Consider the following 7,952-nt stretch of genomic DNA (forward strand, 5'->3'; position numbering starts at 1 on the left):
ACCGGCGTTTTGAGTGCAACTATAATGCGAACATGGCCCGCAATGAAATTGAGTTTGACACCCCTGCTCTGTAGGTATATCATTATATATATTGAGGAAAATATATATTTTTTTCTGGATATACGATGAAGAAACTTTTGCTGGCTTAATTTTAAAATAGCGGTTGTTTTTTTAAGCCGCCTGGGGGCAGCAGAAACAAGCTGTGGACTCAACATTGATATATTATCAACTAATTCACACATAGAGAAATACTACTATTAATTTTGGATCATGTTTCTGTCAACTGGGGGGATGGAAGCACAACATCCACTCTATTGGCTCTTTTTTGGTGTCAGCCCACTCCTGCCGGAAATATTTGGCTCTTTTTCTGCTAAGCGCTTCTCATTGTTTACCAGCTATCACTTACGGTGTCTGTTTTCTTTGTTTGGTGCTGAGCAGCTGGTGAAGAGTTGATGTTTTGATGATATGATAGCAGCAAGAGTAAAACCAAAAACAGCTAAATCACTCAGCAAAGGGAACTGCAGGATCAGGGGATAATTATCTGAGGGTTACTCACTATGAGCGACCCTTTTATAAATTTGCGATGTGCTTCATTAATAAAATAAACATAACTTTTAATATTCAGACAGTAATATTTATTATTTTGGTTAATGAGTGAATTAAATGCCCAAAGAGAAATAAAAACGTCATCGATCACATTGATGCAAAAATCCAATAAAATCCGAACAAAGTCCTTCATGCATTACCACATCAGAAAAGTACCCACATTATAATATACAAAGAAAATTAAAGGCACAGATGCAGCGTTTCGGCAATATCTTTGACGGTTGACCACAGTTTTGTGACACCTCTCTCCTTTTTAATATACAATTATGTCATGCAAACAGTCTTAGAGCATTTTGTTGTTTCTAAATGAGAACAGAATGAGAAACTAGCCACCTGCAGTGAGCAGTCAGTCAACTGGGAAAGTAGAGCAATCTGGCTCTACATTATTGATTAATTTAGTCTTAGTCAACGTTGTCCTTTCAAAAACGTTTTGTTATATCATAGCTCTACTTTGAAAGAATATCATCTTTTTTTATTTTCCTTGACTTGGTAAAAAGCTTTAGCAATATATCCACCTGAGGACGAAATGTTGGTGTATTTTAAACCCCTGAATATAAGCACTTCACTCTCATTCTGTCTGTCTTATATAAATGCATTTACACAATTCAGACAGAATCTATGACAAGAAGCGAAGCAACACCTCAACCTGTCATCTTAATCTCAGTGTTTCTTAGTCAGATCCTCGTCTACGAGCTACAAAAGAAATATCAAAAGTTGCTATTGTCACAATCTTTTTACCCTTACCTATAGGTGAGTGCAGTGAGTGCAGTGTGTGTGTGTGTGTGTGTGTGTGTGTGTGTGTGTGTGTGTGTGTGTGTGTGTGTGTGTGTGTGTGTGTGTGTGTGTGTGTGTGTGTGTGTGTGTGTGTGTGTGTGTGTGTGTGTGTGTGGTGTGTGTGTGTGTGTGTGTGTGTGTGTGTGTGTGTGTGTGTGTGTGTGTGTGTGTGTGTGTGTGTGTGTGTGTGTGTGTGTGTGTGTGTGTGTGTTTTGCCTCTGAAAGGGCACCGCTTATTCGGCTCTTACATCACCCTCTTTTGTGTTGGCCCATCTCCTGCATGGCTGCAGGGCAACCACGAAGCAGGGAAAGGTTGGCTCACCAGGGTCAAGATGACCTAATTAGTACATGGATACTTCTAATGGAGTCTATAACTAGAGCTCAATATGTTACCAGATGGACTGTTTACTCTCCTGCAGATGCACAGACCTAGATATGTACTCATGCAGGCCCACATCATGCGAATACTTCTATAATGCACGAGTTTGCCGGTGTTCATGTACATGTACAGTATGTGATGATTAAGTTTTCTTGTGTGAAAGAACCATACTCTACATTCTATTTTTAGCCTGCTCGCAGTGTTTCATATTGATTTTTGAATTTTAATTAGAGGATTTACAGAAGCACGTTGCCCATAAACTACATGTCCCACAATGCATCTCAAATTAGACTTTTTTTCTCAGAATTTGACTCTTTTAAAAAAAAAAAAATCATTTTGTGACATTCTCACTGAAGAGACTTGGAATTATTTGCCCCAGACTTCTGCTTTCAGACGTAGTTAATTATGAAGTTATTACCCTATCCGATAATAATGCAGAGGCAATAATGTAATATAATTAGTGCTGTCAAAATTATCGCGTTAACGGCGGTAATTAATTTTTTGAATTAATTGCGTTAAAATATTTAACGCATTTAACGCATGTGCAGAATGGCCTGCCCCATACGTGCCACCAGTGGCAGCGCCAGGGTATGGCTGGGTAGGCTACACCCATACCAAGAAATGGCTTAGCCCCACCATGAAAAATGATGTTAAAGTAAGCAAAATAAAGTCTGCCAACTCGCGCGGAGTAAATTGCACAGACAGCAGTTAGTAAGATTGATTTCAGTAGCCACGGTTTTGAAAACTTTTGTCACGTAGTGATCGTCTTCTCAATAGAATATCTTTGATAACGGCGTGGTGTTGTTGCAGGAAGTCCCGACGGAGAATACTCTTGCTGTAGTACAGGGCAGAGCCATATAATAGTAATAATATGGCTCTGGTACAGGGGTGCACATAACTGGTACGCAGGTTATGTGCGTAATCTGAAATGCGTACCGTCACTTGTGTCACAAAGCGCATTTGCGTACCGACGTACTTGTGAAGCTTTTCCAGAAGGCGGTTAGATCACCGGACGACAGAGTCGGTCTCCGTGTGCACAGACAGGGCTGCTGTTAACGTCGGTCTGTACAACGGAACTGTGCCAAAACTACGCCAACCGGCTGCGGAGGGAGACTCCCCCCATCACTGGAGAACTGCGCTAAAACAGCTGATCACAACGTTCACACTCTATGGTCACGAAGTACTCCACTAGGGGGGGGGGGGGGGGGGGGGGCCCCCCTCTGTCGACTTTCCTGAAGTACTCCCCGTCGATAGAAATCAACACGTAATGAATTAAGACCCCACGGTTTGATGATTGATAGGTGTGTGGGTTGTCTTTCATTTTGACATGCAGAAAAATGTTATAATAAACATAGATACTGTATGTTAAATGGATATATCCGCCTGCTTTCATTTATCTTTCCATTCCCACAACAATATACATAAATAAATGGCATATTTTGGACATAGTTCGAATGGTGATTAATCATGATTAATTAATTTTTAAACTGTGATTAATCTGATTAAAAATTGTAATCGTTTGACAGCCCTAAATATAATACATTATTTTATATGCAGTGGGGCAACAAAGTATTTATTCAGCCACCAATTGTGCAAGTTCTCCCACTTAAAAAGATGAGCGAGGCCTGTAATCCTAGGTACACCTCAACTATGAGAGACAAAATGAGAAGAAAAAAAATCCAGAAAATCACATTGTCTGATTTTTAAAGAATTTATTTGCAAATTATGGTGGAAAATAAGTATTTGGTCACCTACAAACTCCACTATGGCCAATACCAAAGAGCTGTCAAAGGACACCAGAAACAAAATTGTAGACCTGCACCAGGCTGGGAAGACTGAATCTGCAATAGGTAAGCAGCTTGGTGTGAAGAAATCAACTGTGGGAGCAATTATTAGAAAATGGAAGACATACAAGACCACTGATAATCTCCCTCGATCTGGGGCTCCACGCAAGATCTCACCCCGTGGGGTCAAAATGATCACAAGAACGGTGAGCAAAAATCCCAGAACCACACGGGCGGGCGGACCGAGTCAATGACCTGCAGAGAGCTGGGACCAAAGTAACAAAGGCTACCATCAGTAACACACTACGCCGCCAGGGACTCAAATCCTGCAGTGCCAGACGTGTCCCCCTGCTTAAGCCAGTACATGTCCAGGCCCGTCTGAAGTTTTCTAGAGAGCATTTAGATGATCCAGAAGAGGATTGGGAGAATGTCATATGGTCAGATGAAACCAAAATAGAACTTTTTGGTAAAAACTAAACTAGACGTGTTTGGAGGAGAAAGAATGCTGAGTTGCATCCAAAGAACACCATACCTACTGTGAAACATGGGGGTGGAAACATCATGCTTTGGGGCTGTTTTTCTGCAAAGGGACCAGGACGACTGATCCTTGTAAAGGAAAGAATGAATGGGGCCATGTATCGTGAGATTTTGAGTGACAACCTCCTTCCATCAGCAAGGGCATTGAAGATGAAACGTGGCTGGGTCTTTCAGCATGACAATGATCCCAAACACACCGCCCGGGCAACGAAGGAGTGGCTTCGTAAGAAGCATTTCAAGGTCCTGGAGTAGCCTAGCCAGTCTCCAGATCTCAAGCCCATAAAAAATCTTTGGAGGGAGTTGAAAGTCCGTGTTGCCCAGCGACAGCCCCAAAACATCACTGCTCTAGAGGAGATCTGCATGGAGGAATGGGCCAAAATACCAGCAACAGTGTGTGAACACCTTGTGAAGACTTACAGAAAACGTTTGACCTCTGTCATTGCCAACAAAGGGTATATAACAAAGTATTGAGATGAACTTTTGTTATTGACCAAATTCTTATTTTCCACCATAATTTGCAAATACATTCTTTAAAAATCAGACAATGTGATTTTCTGGATTTTTTTTTTTTCTCATTTTGTCTCTCATAGTTGAGGTATACCTAGGATGAAAATTACGTGGCCTCTCTTATTTTTTTAAGTGGGAGAACTTGCACAATTGGTGGCTGACTAAATACTTTTTTGCCCCACTGTATATATATTTATAATATATATGTATTTTTATATAGTCTTAAAGTTACAACCGGCCCTTTGAGTGCAGCCCTAATGCTGATGTGGCCCGCGATTAAATTGAGTTTGACCCCCCTGACAGTGTTTTTAGAACCAGTGAGTTACCGACTGAGCCTACAGTATATCCCTATACATATAAAGGCCAATTTTGTCACTAAGACCGTGTGTTGGTCAAGTTTTTTATACTTTTATAACTCCGAAAATATATTTATTTTAAATATCACAAGCATAGATTTATTAGATTTTTCCACATAAATGTTGATAAAGTTGTAAAAAGCTGAAGGTTTTGAGTTCTGCCTCAGTAAAATAGTCTAAACTGGGAAACTCTAGAAATCTCTGATAAAAACATAATAAATAAGACTAGGTGACATTAAAAGCTGTACTTTTAAACACGGTGGCACCTTTTAATACTCTACTGTGCATTTAGTATTTTAAAAGATCGAGATTCAACAGCAAAGTATTCAACAAAAAGCTATGCAGTGCTTTATAGTGTACAGACTTCTTACACACTTTTGTTTTATTTTAAACCGTCTTCTCAGTTCGGTGGGGATAACCACAAACTGGAGTTGTGAGATGTTGACAGTGATGTGCTGGTGAGTCATTTTGTGATATGTAGATATGACTGTTCCTCTTTCACAAGCACACAGATACAGTGAGTTTAAAGAGTCTCTGTGATAAAAATATAACGCTGTGTTGCTGTGAACATTGTGTTCCTTCAGCACTATTATAACAAAGCACTGATCACCACATGCTCCTGCAACATGAGTATTTTAAACTCCCAATCATGTACATTATAATTATAACATTGACTAATAATGAAGCTAAAAAGAGCTGCAGACCACAGTGGATCCCAAAGCAGAGTCCAGAGACACACTTCAGGCACGCAGCTGCTCAGATCAATGCTTTGTTGTACACTGAATGCATTAAATATGAGGAGCGTCTTTGTGACACTGCAGAACTCGCTGCTGCATCTTCTGCTGAGAAACTGCTTCGCTTTTCACAAAAGGAGAAGTAAGAAATGGCTTTTACCAGTTTTTTGGTCATGTATAAAAGAACAAGTAAGTATAACAGTTTGCTCATTCAGTGCACACTTTAATAAGCATTAGTTTCCTGCATGAGGTCAATTCAATTTCACTCTCCTTGTGTTGGTAATTAATGCATTTCCTGAGGTGCCCTCCTCTCCGTGGATCAGCAAGCGACATTTCCAATCTAGCCTTGAAATCATATTAGGTTTTATTATGGTGAGAGAAGAGCACCGGTGTATTTAGAGTTTCAGAAATCACACAAATGAAGCCAATTGTCCCCTCAGCAGCAAGTGTAAACGTCTAAAACCTTTGAGGCAAGACTGGACTCACTGAGACAGGAGGAAATGGCTAAACAACTGCAGTCAGAAAGGATATCTCCATTTTGAGATAGTGAATAGTGACGGTGTCGAGACTATTTTACAGACGACCATGTAACATGTAGATCTAACACCCAGTGAGGTCATATCTTAAGTTAGTGTGTCGGTGCACGTCCTGCTTTAAGGGAACACAATGGTTATGTTGTTTCAAAGAGGATTATGAAACAATTCCTATTTCCGAGCCAGGAAACCCAATTGCATCAGTGCCACAAAAAAACCTGCTGCGTCATGCAATTCATGAGATAAGGTGCTCTTTCAGTTTAGTGAAAGAACAAAATGGTTTTAAAGTGACGTGGGAAGCCTACACAAAGTGTGTTCTTGCTTTAAAGGACACTGAAGTAAACTGTAGAGGTAGTCATTGCTTTTATTCATTCTTTGATCGAGGTTGGGAAATGAGTCATAAGATATAATGTGTTTTTCTTGAATATATAGATAATTCCAAACATGGTCTGTTAAAATCTGCACACACAGTTCTTAAGAACACAGGGTGCTGTAGCTAATTGTTCTAAATAAAGAAGGCCCCCCCACGAAGGAGTCGGTGGTTAAAAAAGTCCGAAATCCAAATGACAATGACAGAAAGCACTAATGGACGGCATAATGACAGGGAGAGGGAGAGCTGCCTTGAGAAGTTCTGCAGAGATGGCTGGCAGAAAGCTGTTGCCATGTCGATGGGAACAAATGATTCATTTAATTCTGATGGCATGGGTTTGCACTTGCCATGGGGACAAAAGAGAAAGTGCCTAGGTTCACCTGGTGTGTCCCTTAAATGAATCGGAATACCTTTATTAGTCCCACAGAGGGGAAATGTACATTGTTACAGCAGAAAAGAGCCAACGACAGCTTAATGTTACCTAGGAAACATGCATACAAAAAGTAGTAAAGATAAAAAAAGGTACACATTTGACAAAAATACACACCCTGTCATCGTTCTGAGGTATATATTGCAGTTTTTAACGGCATATATATAGATATATATATTGCACATAGTTAGTATGACGGGGGAAACGGGGAAGAAGCAGAGATACAGAACATGTGGTAAGGGAACGTTTTATCAGCTCTGTACCAGAGATGTTCACAAGTCTTTTTTTGCAAGTCCAAGTCAAGTCTCAAGTCTTTGTGTTGTGAGACTTGATCCAGTCTCAAGTCTTTGGTCACGAGTCCAAGTCAAGTCTCAAGTCTTTGTGGGGTGAGACTTGATCAAGTCTCAAGTCTTTGTCACGAGTCCAAGTCAAGTCTCAAGTCTTTGTGTTGTGAGACTTGATCCAGTCTCAAGTCTTTGGTCACGAGTCCAAGTCAAGTCTCAAGTCTTTGTGTTGTGAGACTTGATCAAGTCTCAAGTCTTTGGTCACGAGTCCAAGTCAAGTCTCAAGTCTCTAAAAAATAAAAGTCTCATGTCTCTTCTGGTTGTAATAAGCCTTCTATTGTCTGCTGCTATCCAGTCTGTTAAGAATACTGCACGGCTATATCTAAGAAATTCAAAGCATTTACTGTGTTATTATCACTCCTATATCTATTAGCATACAGTATCAGTACTGATTAGTTGTTTGTTATATGATCACTTTAAACAGGCTATTGCAATGCAATATGAGGAAAAACATCACACTTTAGCTAAATGCAAACAACTTATAAGCAAAACACTTCAGAATCAGAAATACGTCAAATACGTCTTTGTATCAACCGTATTGTTTAATTACACTGGGTCTCTAATGACATCTTTTAAGTCTACTTACTTAACTATTAAT

Source organism: Pseudochaenichthys georgianus, chromosome 17 (assembly GCF_902827115.2).
Source record: "Pseudochaenichthys georgianus chromosome 17, fPseGeo1.2, whole genome shotgun sequence".
NCBI lineage: Eukaryota > Metazoa > Chordata > Actinopteri > Perciformes > Channichthyidae > Pseudochaenichthys > Pseudochaenichthys georgianus.